Raw genomic sequence first — 20447 nt, forward strand, 5'->3', positions numbered from 1 at the left:
GCATTTATTTTGGCCATGGAATCCGTGCCCCGCTTGCTTACTATGAAGAAGAAGGAGATGATACTTCTCAACTAAGCTTTGGAAAGCAAGCCTAGCATTCTTATTAAAAATGAGATATGCAAACAGGTCAAAAACCAAAATATAGAGAATTGCTTTGACCTCTTTGCACTTTTGTTAAGATTTCAAACTATTCATACATTCAGCATGCTTACCTGAGGATTAAAATTGGAAAGCAGCTAAAGGTGTGCATGGAAGCTCTGCTCCTACTGTCTAATCTCCTTAGTCTTCAATTTTCCAACACTGAAGCAAAAAGTCTAGAGAGAGCGTCCATTCACATTTGCTTGAATGTTAATAGCAGCCTCTGTGTTATTAGGAACTCCACCAACACTCCTGATTGTGGGCTGTTTTCTGACCTTCAAGCAAATGCAAGCAGAAGCCCCCTTCAGACTTTCTCGCTCAACATTGGGAGATGAATGGACAAGGTTGCATGTCTTGCATGGAAACCCATTATCTCTTCTTCACTTTTAGTCTTCAAGTAAATGGGGTAAAGCCTGCATAAGGTTTCAACAGGACTTTGTAGTTCCATCTGGGGATGTCTCTGAAGTGTCATGCTCACAATTTCCATATATACTACAGAGCTGGAGGTTAAATATTTTTCCTCCCCCACCACAGAAGAATCATACTCGGTGGTAACAGAAATTCACACATACCCCAACTCAAAAAGCATTCTCCTAAGGCTGTGGGAACATATAAGGAGACAAGCATGTCACTTCCATTTCGAGAAAATCTGTTAGGCAGCAATTAAATTTCCTCAGGATGCTTGTGAAACTATGCAAGAGTGAAGAGTAGTCATGAACTCTTCACATTACATATGAAAGTTTACCTAATCAAGCAAATGAACATCTAGTTTTAATCCAGAGATGTTTTGTATTCAGGGGTATTCCTCAATCTTGGCAGTCACGCAAACTGTCTCTCCCTCTCCATATACATAAACATTTAACAGTATGGACTTGTAAGACCTTTGCATATCCTAAAGTTTGTCTCCATTCAGGGAGGGGAAGAGGGAAGCTGCTGGCTTTCCAGATGTTATTGGACTCCAACTGTCATCAGCTTCAGCCAACATCATTGGTGTTCTGAAACCAAAGGGGATATAGCCTAGCTATTTCTGGATGGCCACGGGTCCACTTCCTGAGCTATATAAAAACAGACTGCTGTGGTAATTTTGCCATTGAATACTCTACTGGTTTCCCTGTCCACTTTGGTTTCTGCATTTTTAACATACCACAGAACATTGAAAAACAAGAAACTTTAGGCACAGCTTCTGGTAAAGTTCTTCCAATTACAAACAAACTTCTGCAAAAATTATTTTCTTTTTTAAAGCAAATAACTTAACCCCCTTCAGCAAAGCTAAATTTATTGGGTTAGAGAGGATCTATTGAAATCAGTGACCGTTGATAATCATGACTAATTTAGTACCTATTAATTACAATTAGTTTACCCACTCTGGATTGAACAGTATTTGTTGAATTCTTACTTTAAAATACTTAGCTTCTCAATCAGTTGGGTGGGTTTCATGGATGTGAAAGTTACTGAAACAGGAAGTGCAAACAACAGCAAAAGTAGAACAAAAACAATTAAAAGGCACATCCATTGTTATTTGAATCAAGAATAACTACTGTGCCCTGGGGGAAAACATAAACAAGTTGCAGAACTAGCATACAAAGAAAATACAAACTAGTAAAAGAGCTGCTATCTGCTTCACCTTATAGTGCTTATGTCTTGCCTGCAGCGCATGCCACACTGATGCTGAAGCCACGGATTGCCAGTGATCTAGATCAGTGGTTTTCAACCTTTCCAAAGCTGAGGACTGGTGAAAACAGGAAAACCACCTGGAGGACTGCTGAGGCAGAAACAAAAAGTCATCTTTCCCCTCCCCAGCCTCTCCGGCAGTACTAGTGCACTTTCCCACAAACATGATGCGAACCACACAAGAGGTGGTGGAGCACGGCCAGCTCCCATGCTGGTCTGTGGTGAGTGGGATGTGGTCTCCCCACGGACCAGCAGGAAACCTCTGGCAGACCGGCACTGGTCCGTGGACCAGTGGTTGAAAACCACTGATCTAGATAATTTGTTCCTACAGCAGAGGCCCTGGAATTTGGAACTCATGAGTCTCTCTCCTTGGCTACCTACAATATATTATCCTGCTGAAGACGATCAACCTGGCTTTTGTTGCTTGAAGTTGTAACACCAAACAGAGCCATTTACATAAGGGCATTACTAGAAACGTAAAAGATTTGAGACTTATGTCCACAGAATACAGATCTACATAAAATGTAAATATGCCAATTTATATCTACATAAAAACATTAAGAAATAATTACTAGTGTTTATTTACATTTCATATAAGGCATAGTCACTTGATTAATTCTGCATTCAAATCGGGGGAAACCTACACTTCCCCCCAAATTTAACTGCCATGGGGGGTAATTTTGGGGAGGTCACAGTGCAGAGTAGGGTTAATACTTTCCTCCCAAACTACAAGTCTCCCTTCTCTGGCTGCATAACAATTAAAGTTAGGACAACATTTAATTGTCCTTCTCAAATGGCACCAATTCTAATGTTTTTCCTAAACTTCATAGCCACATTCAGGGAGGGCTTGATGGGGATGAGGGTTTGCAGTACATGGAAAAGAGAGGAGAAACCTTTACCATGATCTTCCACCTAAAAATCACATCTACCTGGTAATAAACTTTGAAAAAGCACAAAAATAGATATCAGTGGACATTAGAACTCTTGAAAATAGTCAATTCATTGTGATTATGTAGAAGTTAGTAGTAATGCCTGGTGTTTTTCTTACTGGGAGTAAATAATTTAATCTTTTCTTTTTAAAAAAATAAACCTTAAACTACTGAAAGTCAGAAAGAGATGGTTTTGCCATCCATGGATTATTAACTCAGTCAATTTTTCCTGCTGGACAACAGACTCTAAATATGAAGTTTTCCCACCAGAAGCCTTGGAATGGGTCCAGAAGAGAGTGTTCCTACCCGCTCTAAAATAAACGATGAAAAAATTGTTTAGCAGATCCATCAGACCATGCAGCTGAACAGATGGAGTGCAATTCAAACTATTAGGCTGGGTAGAACACGCTGCTGCTCCAAATTATATTTCCCTCATTATAAAAGAACGTGGTTTAAGAAGAAGACAAGGAAAAAAGTTAATAAATTTTTAGCTAATGGGTACTAGAAAAAGAGACTAAAAGGGAACTCTGCCACCTATTATGCTAGATTGGCTAATACCCCAAGTTCCCATTAACAAGAAGTAAAGTCAATTTAATGTACACTGAATTAGGATCTTTGCACTCAGGATTAATAAATAGTACCTTATAATAGGTCACTACAGACTAAGTTTGATATGGGTTTTCAGCAATAGTATAGTATGTTTTACAAGCAGTCTATGCATCCCACTGAACATAATATTTAACTAGGGACAGCGTTTCAAGACATTTTCCAAATCAAATCACTTTACTTCCTAGTTTTAGAAGAAACAAACTGTTTGGAAGTTTGTTGTTTCTGTGCATTCAAGCTCCTTTAAACAAAGCCCCTTTTTAGCAGGTGCTTTAAATCTGCACTGGAAACACTCACAGAGAAAGCAATTTTGAAAAGGCTGGGTTACAATTAGGAATGGCATCTGGCTAATATGTCAGCAACACAGCTGGCACCCAACTGCAAACCCTTTAACAATGTAGCAACAATACCAGGACTGCCATAAATATGGAAAAGGCTGCCAAGCAGCAAGAGAAGAGAAGCAGACTTGTGTATCTTGTTGTTTAAAAAAGAAAGAAAAAAGAAAAAAGCAGAGAAGTGTAAAGTCAGTGGAAACCATTCACGAGTCCATTTTGTGATGATGAGTTCTTTCAGTTCAATTCTATATTACATCTGGGCCAAATTAAAGTTTTAAAAAGCTCTTGCTTGTCTGCATGCCACATTTACACACTTGTAGCACATCTGGGCTATACACCTGAGCTGTACATTACTGCCATAGGGATGTTGCATGTATATGCACTTTGAGTGTATGGACTGAGAGCATTTTAAAACTTAATACTAGTTGCATGGAGTGCCTACATAACTAACTGCTTTTATTGACTTCCATAAAACCATGGTGATATTCAAATTTCCATTGAAGGGGTAAGAGTAACAAAACAGATGTAGAATGTAGTATTAAAATCATGCAGAAACCACTGCCCACTTCTGTGGGCCATTCATTCCACTTGAAAGGGGGTGGATTTGGGGCTTTTCTGGCAGAAGACATTTCTGAAACATTGTGTGTGTGTGGGGGGGGGTGGCTTGGCTTATCGTGGTTTTAGGCTGATGTGTTTATCTTTTAACACATAGGTCTTATAGCAGCTTCAACCCACCACAAATGACTTTGCATCCTCCCTGCCACATTTCTAGGTTGAGACCGCTCATGGGAATTATGTCATATCATTATGTCTTACTTTCATGGTCATTCTGCACCCAAAACATGGCAAGAAGGATGCAAACACCTCTGTGGTTGGTTAGAGCTTCTGAATGGTTTTTTTTAAATCTAAAAAACCCATGCCCTTTCAGACATGTTGTTCAAATCTAACAGAAGGCACCACTACTTCAGACATTGAGCTTTTTCTATTTACTTCTCCAAGGAATTGCCAATTAATGTACTCCAATTAATAGGACAGCTATAGCCTGTCATATTTGTCCAAGTAACACAGAGAAACATACATGGAGTTATTTCATTTGATTATCACAGCGAACTTGTAAGGATAAAATGAAATAATTACAGCTGTGTTACTTTAAACTGAGATGGTACAACATGTCCAATGCTTTAAGGCTGAATAGAGTTCTGAACCCAGATTTTTCTCATCTGAGTATACCACTATAATCACTGTAAAGTATCGTGTAGCAGCCAGTTTCAGTTTTACTGAAAAAGCATCAGTCCTAGGGCCTATAATTTTTGTACAGGCATCCTAGCAAGACCAAAAGCTGTTGGGCATGTGCCTGCCCCTCTCCTGCTGGCTAGGCACCTGCTTGGTGAAATCAAGCATGTTTACAAAGTTGCTACAAAGAAAGGCCTTTCACCACCCACTTTTCCAGCAAGAAAGGCAGCTAGGGTGCCACCAAAGTCATTGCCACCCCTTCAGATGGGCACTCAAGAGCAGCAGCCCCATTGCTGGGAAGATCCCCTTCTAACCCTGCAACTTCAAGGTGGGAAGAAGTTCTTCAAGCTCACCAAAGCACAATGTGAACTTTGTTATGGTGAGTGAAAATACAAAGCCTTATTAATCCATGTGCCACAAATCTGGCTGCCTAGCCACCTTTAATAATGAAGCATTTTGACATGCTGGGTAGGAGAAAGATTTCCAGAATCTACATCAGAGTTGGGCAATTTTGGAAGTCCAGAAAGATCTTCACACAGCCAGAGCTCCCTTGGTCCATAATCCTGCTATTGCTGTGATGCCACAGAATTCAGTTAGCAGACACAAAAACAGTGGCAGTTTGCTGCTGAATTTCAATGACAAACTGCTATGGTGCATAAAAGATTCAAGCATAACTTTGTCTCAGAATACTGCTTCTTCTTAAGCTATGTTTGACTATTTTACTGCTCTGCAGCTTCTGTTTTCGCAGCTGTGCATTTTGCTGCTGTGTGGTGGGGCAAGTACAGCAAATAGTTTTTGTAGTCTTCAAAATTCCTCACACTATTTTGTTTGTGCATCAGGCAGACTGTATCTATTTAACGGTCAGTCTCCTGCATGCAACACTTTTATAGGAAGATCAGAGTAAAGGTGCTTTTCGAATTTCAAAACACAATCTCTGTTTGCACAAGCAGACCACTGTAGCTTAAGGACTGAGACTACCAACTAGGGCTAGAGCCACAATTGCACAAGTTTTACAGTGAATTGATTTTGTAACAAATGGCCAAGTATTAGCTGTTAAAATGATTTGCATATTTTTCTTTCCTTGGCATAACTATTACAGAATGTGACAGGATCATATCTTCAACATAGCTTCCAGTCCCACTTCTAAAGAAACAGAACTGCTTTTAAAGGTCAGAGCTGGTTTGCATGTTATTAGAATACAAAAAGGAGTGCTATTTAATCTGTGAAGAATATTACAAATCCAGAAACAACCCCAATGTGTTGCACTCTCAAATGCTCTATTGCAAGTTTTAACCTGAATAGGAAGAAACCAACCAACTTTCACATATGTACTAAATCTAAGTGGCTAATAACATTTGCCACTTCCAAAGGCAATGCCTGACATTTAAATGGAAACAGTCCTATTCAGTCCATTCAGGTTTTAGTTACTATTGTAATTATTATTTACAGAGTACCGACAAAGCCTTAAAGAGAACAAAAGAAAACTTTCTTACTCCATGAACCTTACAGTCTAAAATGTAAAGAATAATTCCAAAGCCAGCTCACTCCTCTTCCTCCTACAGTTTTTTTATAACATGCCAAATTTTTCCATTACTAGATCAGTCCAAATAACATTTTTGCTAGATATAACATTTACTAATATAAAAGGTGTATACTGTAAATATCATGATTTCTTCCCAATTGTAGGGATCCTAATTCACACAATTTGTTCTCATCTTTTTCTTGTTAATCTTACATTTTAGACAGTTCTTTTTCCAATCTAGTATGCCTGTAGTTTTCACTTTATATCCTCAGTAATTTTCATAGATCAGCAAGTTATTTCTTCTGACAGTAGGACAAAATTGATATTCTACTTTCAGGTAATAGAAGAAAAGTCATCTCTAGATAATCACTGAAGACCAAAAGTGATAGTATGGATTGTGGACTTATAAGGCTAGAAAGCCTGTTACATAATTTCTGAATTTCTACTATTAACACAAAACTGAGCTTTTCCATAACTTCAGCGCTTTCAATCCTTAGCAATATTTCACATACATCTCTCAAGGCTAAGATCACTGGTTTTTGTTTTTCATACTGATTCAACATACATGGGACAACATGCATGTGAACTTTTAATAGTTTAGTAAAACAAACACAGAACAACAACAAAAACAATCTGCAACAACAGAATGACCATCCCAGACTAAATTCCCTAGTTACCGTATTTTTCGCTCTATAAGACGCACATTTTCCCCCCTCAAAAGTAAGGGAAAATGTCTGTGCGTCCTATAGAGCGAATGTGTGTGTGCCCGACGCCCAGGACGCTGCCGGCCGCCAGCACCACGTGGCACCACCTGGCCAAATGCTTTGGGCTCACATACTTATTAAGTAGAAAGAATATGACTTAAGAATTAAAGTGTTTTCTTTTTAAAAACATTGCTCAAAGCAAATAATCTGAACACTAGCACCATACAGAATTTCAGGTCTGCCATTTAGAACATGCAGTTTAAACTCAGCTTCAACAACTTAAAAGCGGAAAACATACACAGCATTTTTAACAGGCACCATGAAGAGGAACCTGTTCTATGGTCACTGACTGGGTAGGGAGACTGCGGAGGAAATGACCATCTCAAGTTGAGTTATGAGAATAATAATAAGGCTGGGGAACATATACATAGCGCCTAACAAAAAGACCAACAAGAAAGCATTATTTAACTGATTGCAAACTAAGGTTACAAGTTTCACATATCCAGAACAGTAATGAACAGAAACAGAACATTTAAAAAACATCCAGCAGGTTTGCCATTACGAGGTACATAATGCAATGTTCTTCTCCATTGGATTTACCAGTGATAACTTGAAAAACTAATGCTATCATTTTCAGTCGTTTCCCCAAACACAATAGTCTTGAAATCTATCAAGGTTAAAATCTGTGACAACTTTTTAAAAATGGCATTGCTTTCCTCATAACAGGCTTCTGTGGCTGTTTGGGGAAATGTGTGTGGCTCAAAGCAGTGAGTTGGGACAAGTTAAGATCTAAAAAATAAAACTAAAGATAACACAGATGCAGGTGCCAACATGCTCTTCTCTTTTATTTGAATGTTTTGTGGCAACATATAAACACCTTTTGCACTTTATGGCATCAATCAAGAGCTATGGGTCTACTGTTTAATATACTGCTACATTTTATTTCGAACAGGCCTGAGGCTGCTTTGGTCCTTCAGTCAATACCTCAACAGGATAGTGATCTTAGCCAGATACAATGCTCAGACTTGTGTTCAACCATGCTTTTAGGAGGAAAATAAGGAGTGGATTGAGCAGTTTTTACTACACTTTTTACAAGCCTTTTTTTTTTGGTTTTTTACTTTTTACTACACTTTTCTGCCTTGCAAAGTAGAGATTTCAGAAGAGGCAGGGAATTTAGGCTTGTAGTCAGTAACATGCTAGCCCTATTCAGGTAGGGCTAGCATCCAGACGTGATAGAAATGCTATTGGTCTTACACCTGCTGTCCAAACAATGGGGAATTATGTCTGGCAAGGGAGAGCTTATGCACTCAGAGCAGATTTGCTGTCCACAGCTGTGGAGACACACCTGCTCTGTGTATGAAATTCTCCCTCTGATGAGGATCCATGCACAAGCAGTGTTTTACATGGCAGAAGGATCCTACATGCATAGCGCAGGCTCCCCTCTCCAGATGTACTTCCCCAATGCACTGTAGCAGGACCAGCGCCATCATTAAAAATTATTAATCATATAGATAGGACTTAGGTCATGAATACATCAATTCCTAGAGTCCCAAGACATCTCATAACTACCTGGTAACTTCTCTTTTCTGATGAAAAGTTAGCCCATTTGAGGTTTGCCTAGCCATGAAATGTTGGCCATGGAAAAAGAATGTTCCCTACCATGAAGTAGTCACCTGGCTTCTGACAACAAGAAATTTTCAGGTATTAATGGCAGGTGGACATCTTCCAGAACAAGTTCAGAGGGTTCTTATATAAAGCTGAGGGCAAGGATGAGGAGATACACACACACACATTCCATATTATATTCAAAACTTTCCCTGGCAGTCCAAACACAAAACACAGGTCAGTGTAAACATGCTTCTTTCTGGCTATCCATCAAGTATAAGCCTCCAGGCAGGTTTTTACCATGAATTTTATGTTTCACACTATAAAACACTTTTGTTTGTTTTTTATTTAAGGGGCTTAAGAAATGATTTAGCATTTAGAAACCAAAAGCAGTATTCTGGTTTACACTCCCCTCCAAGTTGATTTCCAAAGCTCAAATCCATTACATCAATATCATTCAGATGCTTTTAGCAACATCTCTCTATGGACTTTCTAAAGTAGCTATTATGCCTACAAGCTTGTGCAGGAACACAAAAGCTCCATTCCATAATCCCAAGGGCAAAGAAAAAGGAGAGTGAAGTTTAGCATCAGCACCAGATTATTCTAGAGTCATACATAAAGCAGTTTGAAGGTGTTAACAGGAAGGTCTTTGTTTACCACCAAGATGCAAGAAGCAGTATTCTTTGCACGTTAATTCTGAACCAGAAGTCAACCCATGATTAAAATCAATGCTTTCTAAGCATCCAAAGTCCTCCAGGGGTTTGAGTGTTTCCCCACATCAACTCTCCATTCCTGCTAATCTAGTTGCTTACTGAAAGTTACAATTTATTGGAAAATGCAACATGTTTTTCTAGTTATTTAAAGTAATATTTTAAATGAAATGCTATTTAATATTTACAAATAAAATATTCAAGACCATGTCTTTTGTTCATTAAACAAGATGTATCTATCGGCTTCACAAAAAATACTGAACTAATTTCTATTGCATGGTACAAACAAGGTTGACTTATGACTGAGTTATTTTTCAAGGTTGTTGTTTTTCCCCTCATGTTTGATGAAAGAACATGTCTGTCAACTTTATTTTATTTGGGGCACATACTGCAATTGCCAAAGTAATCATGGAAGACTTGAAATTGACAAGCATGATTCTCAGTGTGTTCTTAATTATGCCATTTGCTCCATGTATGCTTTGCTGAATATATTGTAATCAAGAGTGTTATCAAGATTTGTACATAAAAGAACTAAACTGAGAAATTATGAAATCAACTGGGAAATCAGGCAACTAAACATTCTGATTCATTGTATTTTCCTCTTCAATTTAATTTTCCTCATGCAAATATGTTTCTTCTTCATGAGGCTTGTCTCTTTCCATATATAAGTTCAAATCTGAAATGTGTTAACTCACTTCATGAGAATCCAAATTTCAAATCTCGCATGAAGTGCAGATGTCACCAGTACTGACTGGAACACACTGCATTTGTCTCATTTGTTCCTTTAAACAATACTTTGGTGGGTGAACCATCCATTTGTTTCCAACTGTCAACAGGATGATCATTAAAGTAATCTTTCAGACTGTAGCAAAAGGTTATCCAGCTTTGTAACAGGAGTTTTACATTGGCAATCAGTGCACAAATAACAACTTCACTGAAAAAATCTCATAATCTGTGCACTAATCTTTTTTTCCTACACAAATTAGGCAGGCACCTGCAAGACACTATTTGTCTTTGAATATAAACTCATCTTTTATCATTTCAGAGATAGTATTTCTTTGTGACATCTCCTATGATTACCTTCCAAATACCCAAGTCTATGGCAGCCCCTTGTAAGGCAACAGAGCAAGAACTAGAATATTTTCAGACACATCACGCAGAGCTGAATTTAAGATATGCTTCCCAAAGGTTAATCCTGGTGCAGCACTAATTTTATGAGATTATGCTGTGGAATTTGCAGCTGCAATATCTGTGGTCTGATCTAGCAAGCCTCTTCTAAAACTGCTTATATTCTTTGTACATTATGTTGTCCCTGATGATAGTCTGTAGGCAACAGAGCCACAATTAGGGCTGGACTTCACATGGTCTTGGCTGAACATTCACAGTAATTTCAACATCATCTGCTTCGGTACTGGGCTGCTCACTACATGGATACATCCAATTCATGAAAGGCCATTGTTTATTTCAATGAAAAGAATTATGATGATAATGATGGACTCCCAATGTCTGCATATACTACATGATAGTTAAATGAGAGTCCCTATATAGAGGATTTCCAGCCAATCGGAACTGCTAACTGAAGTTCCCAGTAAAGTAGTTAAACAGGGTGCATACAACTATATGTGCACAGACTCTCCTTTCACAGCATCATGTCAAAAGATGAAAGGCGCAGGACACCAAAAACAGGAAAGGAGCCAAATCATAGTCCTTTTATTCCTTCCAAGCAATGGATGAATGCGTGGAGGAAGCTCAAATGAACAGCCCTCATCTCAGTAATATGACTATTCCTTCCATGTCAAAGGAGTCTTGTATGAAAACTGCAATCAAGCAAATCTTCCTTTTCCCTCAATATTTTGAATGTGGAACACCCAGAGTACATTTCTCCAAAAGATAGAGCCAGTTTGGTAAAGTGCAGGACTGTGACTCAGATGATGTGGGTCCAAGTCCCCTGTTCAGCTCACTGGGTGACTTTGGGCCAGTCACAGATGCTCAACCCAACCTGTCTCACTGGGTTGTTGTTGTGAAGATAAGACTGAGAGGAGGAGAAATATGGAAAGCCCCCTTGAGTTCCTTAGAAGGAAAAAAGGTGAGAGAGAAATATAAATATTGGGAGTGTTCCCTATTCCACTTGAGATGCCAACCTGAGATGACAAGTTGCTGCCTTGGATCCATGGAGCATGCTGCAGCAAATTTGTCAATTCCTAGCCTGCTCCAGCAATTTACAGGTCAGAAGCCAGGATGTTCCATTCAAAGTTCAGATACTAAAGAAGCCTACCCTAGAAGTTCTCCCCAGTCAAACGCTCCTACATGTCAGGCACTGGTCTTCAGAGTACATCTCTGCCTGTATACCTGACAGTCGCTACTTAAGAGCAATTTTGAATGCTGCAACAAGCACATGGCCTAAGAAGGTGATGCCTTGAATTGAGTTCCAGCTGCCCAAAAGGCAGCAAGGGCATTAAGCAGTACATTGATAGGCAAAACATGCTTTAAATATGCAACATGCAGTTACCTGGCTTTGCTTTAATTAACGTGAAGCTTGATCCTCAACAGAAACACTACATACAGGGAGGTAAAGCATGTATCTTTGCTTCTAAACGGGATCAGATTCTAAATAGCTCCCCACTACCATTCCACATGGATAGAACACAGAGAAAAACAACTGCCATTGACCGCAGCAGGGATTCTCTCTCTCTATGTTGCATCTGCATGCTGGTGAAGGAAGGAAGTGGGGCTGACTATCTAGACTTCGATTAAACTGAAGAATAAAGATATCAGGTTGCTTCCACTTTATGTGACATTTCTGATAAGGGTAATTCCCATTGCCCACATACCTGTAATTAACTAAAGCAAAAGCAGCGATAAAGCTGCATACTGGGTATTTACAGAACATCTGCTTTGTCCTTAAATGTACACCTTAATCGCCTTGCTGTACTTTGGGCAAACTCATAAGCCATCCCCATCTGTTTGACTTAGAGCATCTTTCACTTCTCAGTTCAGTCAATTTTGTCTCAGAAGCAGTGATGACAAAACAGTAACTAATATTATCCAAAATTACTTCAGTAATAAAGTAATATTAATTACTTTAATATTTTCATTTTGCAGGCCTATTTGAAATACAGTATAAATATAGTCCATTCACCTTTTTCTTCTGGATAATGAGAAAAAGGAATCCTACAAGAAAGCAGCTAAATAATAAGTTCTTTTCTTCAACACCTCATGCAAGCAGTTATGCTGAATATGCAGATCCCAAAATTGTTCTTCTTAGTATTTTCCTATTAGTATACTTTATTATGTTCTTAAAGCAAACCAAGTGTTCATGCATGTACTCCCAGAATAAAAAATGAAATTATGAAAAAAGAGAAACCTGTTAAAGGGAAAAAAGAGTGCTGATGCATTTCTGCACATTCTTGTTTCTGGCACACCAAGGTCTGGATTATACAAATAATCTGTAGACCAATAATATTGATAATTCCAGGTAGAGGAGTATTTCTATGAGTGTGCTTGTGTGTGGGAGGGTTGAACTTCATTACTTTTTAGTCCATGTCAGCTATGACACAGGAGAAACATGGAGTTTATGCTTTCTGAAATGGGACAACTGAAATGCAAGTACAGAGGAACCAGTGTGTCCCACCATACGACTATGGGAGATACAGAAACAACTCCTTGCAGATAAGACTGAATGATCACAATCCCTACAAAGAGGATTTTCATAGGCAAGGAGAATATTTTTAAGAAGTCAGCCCCTTTGAGCAGGCTTTAGAACAGGAAAGGCTGAACTGCTCAGCTCCTGGCATCTAGCTTCCATTTGGTCTTATGAAATCACATTTGTACCAATAGTGCATATCCCTTTATCAACTCACATCTTTGGCAGCACTCAAAATAGTTCTGGTATACACACAACTGTTTCCAATCCACAACTGACCTTAACAATGAAAATCTTGAAGTGTGGTTTGCAGATTATGAACCCAAGGTCTGTTTTGAAATATTATATAACGACTCTCTCTCCTTAAAAGTTTGCCATGTGAGACCTAACATCTGTTGGGATGGTATCCTGCTTTAGTGCACCTCTTTTAGACTAGATGACCTACTGAATCACTTCTTAAACATGCAGTTCAATGAACTATCTATGCAACATTTCTTGCAGGCCTAAGTCTTCAAAGATACTGGAAACATACTTGCACTGTGCAATGCAGGCCTCTGTAGAGTATAATAAAGATGATAGTGGGAGTAGAAACAAAGAGAAGTGGTGGCAGTAGGAGAGAACAGGAGCAAATTCTGCAGGAACAAACAGAATTTGAGCATTCTCTACCCACACAGCGCTCTAGCACAAGATAGCATAAAAAAGGAATAAAACCACATAAAAAGGAATTAGTTTTATAGCATTCCATAGCCCTCTGCTGCCCTACCACCGTTTCAAATCAAAGCAATTGATATCAGATGGAGTCATGGTATGGCAATTCAGCATGACATTCTTACTTAACATGCCTCAGACCATTCATCATTATTATATACCCATCATATTATATCTAATGGAGATCAGATCAACCCTCAAAATTTAGACAAATGTGATGTAGAAAAGCTTCTCATTTCATTTAACCTTTTCTATATTCTTTCTTCTTCCACAATGTTATGTATACAACCCTATATGCAAGGTAAATGTGTCTTTTTTGAAGCTTTTCAGATTTTTAAAAAGCTGAAAAAGGTATCTATATCTTGCATTGTACTAAATACTGCACAGAGGCTATGGTTCTCTCAAAATGCTTCCACAGATACATTTTTCCCCACTCAGATGTAATCCACAGAATTTTTAATTTTTATGCCCTACTGTGAATATGAACAGGAGCACACAAAAGCAAATTAAAGGCTTATTAACACAAAAGCACATGGGTGAGCAACCCTACACAAAGTCCATTGACCATGGTTCAGCTACAAGCAGTTGGTAACAGCTATGCGACTAGACAGTGCCTCAGCTGCATAGCTGAAGTCCTAATGCTGCATCAATATTGACTCAGATATTGATACAAGTGCGCTGTTCTACTGTAGCATCTTCCCCATGAGTAGAAAGGCTCAGGTAGGTATGGATAAATCAGTGTATATCCAATCTCCATCAGTTTCGCAAATACGCAGTTGCAAGTCTGTTCCATGCAAATGGTATATTGGTCTGCATGTTGTTGTTTTTAACTTCAAAAAAAGTATTTTCATACAGAACTTTTACTAATATGCATATTTTGTAGGCAATTTGTGAGCCTCAAAGTGCAAAAAATTGGAAAAGTATGCAGTCTGAAGTATAACTGTGTTCCAGTCCTCATATTAGTTTGGCAAGTGAAAACTGGGTTGCTATGCTTCCAAGTGCAGACCAAACTATATTTACCACATCCCTGGTTGCAGGTGTTCTTTCTAAGAATTACTTGGCCTCTTCTCATGCTAATGCTTTCATCTTTTACCATCACTGTCTCCTATTCCCAGGAAATTAGGCCTAAGACTGCAACCTAGGTATTGCCTCTAAAACACCAGATTCACTATCCACAAAGGTATTTCTTGGATTATTTTACTAAGACATAAGTCTGAGTAAGGTTCTGTTTTTCTGGATTCAACCAACACTTTTGTTTGCATCCAGTGTCCACTCATAGCCAGAATCTTAAATCCAAGATTACAAGACTACAATGCAATGAATAGAACATGAGTATATGAGCTAGTTGGACATATAATCATGTTCTAGTTCAATGCATATTCATTTGCACTGTGTAAACTAGTATAAATGCTAAAGAGAGAGTGAGCAGAGGAACAAAATGACTTTTTACACTCCTGCCACACTAATATTAAAGTTATTGGATTTTACAGCAGTAAATGTGATTAGACAGATAAAAACCTGTTCCATGAGGTCATGACAAACTTCCCAAGAAACAGATCCACTAATACTTGCATTAATGTTTTGCAAGAGTAAGGCAAGCAGATACAATTAGCTGTAGCAGAAAGAGAACGCCTTTGTCCCTCTGCAAATAACTCTAATCTTAGGTTTGCTTGATGAAATACCTATTTTGTTTTGCTAATATGATAACCAATGGTTGATAAAAACCTCTCCAGAACACCACTATATGGGGACACAAAAGGGAATGTAGACCCCAATACAAACACCCGTGTCAAAAGACACACACCCAACAGGTTACTTTAACAAGAGTGTGTTTTAACAATTTAAAAGGAAAAGGTATTCATACCATTACAACTCAAGCCATACAATTGCTTGAGGCCCTATATGCCCTTGATTCAAACAAGCAGGTCAATCTTGACAAAGCATGGTGTCTGGAAAGTTTTGTCCTTCTAAAGAAGGCAGACGTCTGGCGCAATGAAGAGGAGAAAGAGGTCTGCTGCCTAGAAATTGAGTAACATCAGAGTTTGCATTGCACCATAGAAGGCATGTCAAACTGAGTTATGCTTCATTAGCTTATTGTTAGGCTGACTAACCTTCTGTTTTGCCCTTCCCAGGCAACTGTTTGTGCAGACTGCTGTTCAGGCAATGACTCTGCTCTGGAAGCTTCCCTGTTTCAATCAGTCATCATCTCTTCTGATGAAAAACTGATTTTTTTTGTTCTCTAAATAACTTTCAGTCACTGCTTCTCTGTACCTTTGGTCTGAATATTGCTGTTCTCTAACAAAAAGGACAACTTAAAAACACATCTGTCATCACAGAAAGCAACAGGAATTAACAGGGGCAGTATCCAGCTGTGTCATTTTGCAAACTCAAACAAGGCTAGCAGAGCTCTGTTGAATCTTTCTGAAGTGCAAGTGGTTGCCATTATGCTTGTGCAAATGCTTGAGAAAGGAAATGCTGCATAAAAGGTTTTACCTCATGTTGTCCACATGCATAATGCACAATTGTGCATGTGGAAATGTAACTTTAGTTGGATTATTCTCTTGCATATAGTTCAGGACCTAGTTTCTGCCAGTGCTATGTCATTTGCGCTAACAATATGACACAGTTGGATGCTTCCCCAGGACTGAAATATTCAAAATTAATCTGTGCAATCTGTTCTCAAATACAACTGAAAAGCAAATGACTCAAATCAGAGCAGCCTCCCAGGGAGCAAAGAGTTGCAGTCTTCTGATATAGACTCAGGGACTTTAGTAAATATGTCTCTAAAGCACAGCTTAGTAGTGATATCAATCACAAACAGGATACAAATATCAAAACAGACTTCCAGTTTGGAATAACCAAGGCAATATCTCAAAAATTTCTATTTTCCAGAAGAATGGCATGAACTCAGCAGGGCTCAGTTTCAGATCCCAAGTTCAGTGCTCTGTTTCCTTCTTGGAATATATACAAACATATCTGAATTTGTTTTTCACCACTGAGTCAACACCTCAAGACAGGTTATAAATCAAATAAATAAATAAGAAACACAGCCAGGATCCTAGACAAAGGGTTTTCTTTCTAGATAGTGGCTCTGGTATGGCTCCAGTCTGGCTTTCGAAACTGAAACACTGGCCAAAATGCAGTGGGGGGGGGGGAATTACGCTGCCCTGAGACTGGAATTTCTCCCTGTTTCTAAATCACAATCTATCATGCCGAGGCAAACGACCTGATACTGACTGCTTCCTGCAAAAGCTAATGCCATTTCAGTCCAGTTTGATTCCCCTAAGGAGTCATGTATTTAACAACCTGGCATAGGTAAAATCAGACTGCAGTGTGGCTGAAGCATATGCCTAAACTGCTTTAAACGCTTTGCTAACTGTGGAAATTGATATGGAATATGTGGGTCTTCGCTGATGCATGGGACCCATAAAGCATCATAGAACTTTTTTCTTTCTATTTAAATATGAAAAGGACTGTGCCCTCAGAGAATCTGAATGACAAATCATTTCTAGAACACACGTGAGGTATCCAAGTGCTCAGTCTTACAAGAACCCTAGGAAGTAGCATTAGTATTTTCACTGAGAGTGCTCTGACTCTCAGCAGCAGAACTCAAGCAATTGTGTATCCAGCCAACATTTTCAGCAAAGGGGCTGAATTTCATTATTAAAAAACTCTTGGGTATCCTTACTCTGATTGTGGATGGGGCTGATGGCAAAAGGGGCAGACCAAGACCGAAGAGACAGGAGCAAAATTATCCACAGATTTTAGCCTGAAGTTCTTGCTGTTAGGAAAAACTGTTGCATGGTTTCTATACATGCACAGATTCCCAAATGAAACAAGACATATGGAGGGGGACAAATTTCATGGTTTCCCCTAGTGTTGTGGATCTGATCCTGATCCGTTTGTCAACAGCTGCCATTTGCCCAAACGTGAAGAAGCACAAGATTCACTGTGGACTCACTGCCAATTTATCTACTTTGAGAAGCTGCTACCAGTCTAAGTAGACAGTAGATGGAGCAACAGTCTGACTCAGAGTGAGGCAACACTAGAATCCAGGTTCCTATGTTCCAAGTCTAGTAGCATAAAATGAACTGCACTTAATGTCAAGGGGCAGTAAGCAGCGCATTTTATCCCTACTTAAAAACTACAAAAACAAGTCAACCATAATAATGTAATAGGATAGGGAGAAAAAAGAAACTAGTCTTACATGGAAATTCACAGGACTCCTTTAGTTCACATTGCAGTTTACAGTTCTTTTTTAGTGTTCAGTCACTGGTGGGAGTCTAGCTATTATAAAAGAAACAGGAAAACTATTCATAAGCCAGCCAGGGGAAAATGAGTTCCATAACTTTTCCTAAGCCTATTATGTTTTGTTTTCTATATATTACACTCCAGATATTAGCATCAGACTTTGCATCTTTGGAAGAAACAAATAAATCTTAGGAGTATGTAGAGGCATAGCAGTGCCTGACAGAGGCATTAGTTGTCTCATTCTGTTTGAGGGTTATTTACAATACTTTACCCTATTTCACCCTATTATATACTCAGCATGATGAAGTGCCACTTGCTTAAAGCCTTGAAACTGAAGCACTGCTGTGCAAGGAAAAAGAACTCAGCAGTACCCTCTGTACAACACCCACATGCCAGATGAGACTTTTCAATCCATTGCTCTGTGGGGTGTTTTTTTCCCCTGACATCCCCCATGATTACGCCAGAGTTTTGTTTTACCCTCCATTGCTTTCAGAATTCCCAATTTAACTTTGGCAGATTCTAATATGCTTATAAAATGGTAAAGAAACATGTATTATAATGGGATTTAAAGTCTCTCACAGTAGGTTCCATGCTGTATAATTAGCACCTGCAACAAGATGGGCTTTCCAAACCATTCGGTCAGAAAATTCGAGTTACAGAACAAGATAAAGCTTTTGACCTCACATTACTCTCTCCTGGCTTTCTTTAGAAAAGCAGATAAAGTCCAGCCTGGGGATTCTCCACCCCAACAATTTCCAAGTAGCCTGGGGCATCTATATATAACAAGACCTTCAAGGCATTGTCAGGTCTATTTGTAATGTAAAACATTAGCTTAGCCAGCCTAGTGAAGTGTCTCAAGAAATAGAAATAGATTTGACAGAGAAACAATCTCAGATCTAACACACATCCATTCATTTTTGTCAAGAGAATGGGAATATGGCATTTTCAAAAAATGTTTGATACAACTACATTGTCTGACATAATATTAAAAAATAACCGTTTGGCTTTCACTGAAGTAGGCAAAGACAGACAATTAAAATCCAAAACATTGTGTCTCTCTTTGCTTTCTTCTTTTTTTTTTTTTTTTTTTGAAAAACAGCTTCAGATTCTTGGGTTTTTTAATCTGTATAGAAGGCGGCACCTCTGGTAACACAGAGCCCTCTATTGTTATATTATGGTATTGCTAGTAAGAGGAGAAAGGGGAAGTATTTACATCATATTAGGAATACAATAATACTCACAATAATGTCCTTAAGCCAAGAGGATTTAGTGCTCAAGCTTGTTGTGTTTACTGAATAAGCAATTCCAGCTCATCTATGTCGGCTAGCAGAATACAATGGATTTGCTTGACCAATTAGGCCTTGGGCTGCAATTCTATGCACAGTCCCAGGAACATCAGTATTCAAAGCAAATTGGAATGTTAAGGCATTCGCCCCCAACCTCTTTTTTGGTAAATAAGGCCAAGGAAGTTGTGGATCAAGCAGAAGAGTCTTCTGAGATGTCATGTTCAAAACACTATTCACCTTTCAATCAGTATTGCAAATAAGCGAGGCTTTACCTAGATGAGACTTTACCTACAAAAGGTAACACTTTGAGGCCACACTGCCATATGCATCGATACAACATAGAGTTGCTTGCACTGCAGGTCTGGAAGCTGCTTGCTGGTGATTAACAGGCAAGTGGGCAACTGAAAGGCTCTCTTATAATCAGCACAACAAAAGAACCACTGGTTGCTAGATTTGCTTTTCTCCAATAAGTAGGTTTTATTAAGCTGTTCAATTGAGGCAGAAAGGGAGAGAAATCCTTAATGAAGTACATGCTTGTTTATTTCCAGCAAATCTATTCCACCCCTCTATGATATGCCCTATTTTCCTAACCTCCTGTTTTACTCAACAAGTCAAATCATATAATTGCCATGCTAATGATATTCATGGCATCTTTTCACTGCCTTGTATTCATTCCCTCTTAAACACGAACAAGGACAACGCTCCTGTTGTACCATCTCTCATGCAGAAAATTCCCAATATGCTTTACAGAACTATATACACAGTTTCACTTTATCCACTGGCAGTCACTTCTGGGATATGAACAACAGCTGCTTAAAAACACATACAAGCAACACTACAAATCATTTGATGGCAGCAGCAAAGTATATTATACCAAGAGAGCACTCATCTAGTTCAGAGTTGGAATTCAAGCAAATTTCTACCTCTACAGTTGCAAAAACATTCCCCCAGGGTAACTGTATTCATTATTTTTCTTTAAAGATACTAAGCCTGTAATCATATACACATCTACCTGGGAAAAAAAACTACATTGAAGTCAGTGGAGCTTACTTCTGAGTAGATGTGTATAGGATTGTAGTATGGAGTCTTGTATCACTTGGACTATC

The 20447-nt window shown here is 38.7% G+C and overlaps 1 protein-coding gene across 1 annotated transcript in view; it reads right to left on the reverse strand.

Annotated features, from left to right (window-relative positions):
• The window catches only part of IGSF3 (immunoglobulin superfamily member 3), a 128249-nt gene that overhangs the window by 105420 nt on the left and 2382 nt on the right, over nt 1-20447 (reverse strand). The gene's annotated exons all lie outside the window — the stretch shown is intronic.

Source organism: Varanus komodoensis, unplaced genomic scaffold, assembly GCF_004798865.1.
Source record: "Varanus komodoensis strain SLA01 unplaced genomic scaffold, ASM479886v1 scaffold4, whole genome shotgun sequence".
Lineage (NCBI taxonomy): Eukaryota > Metazoa > Chordata > Lepidosauria > Squamata > Varanidae > Varanus > Varanus komodoensis.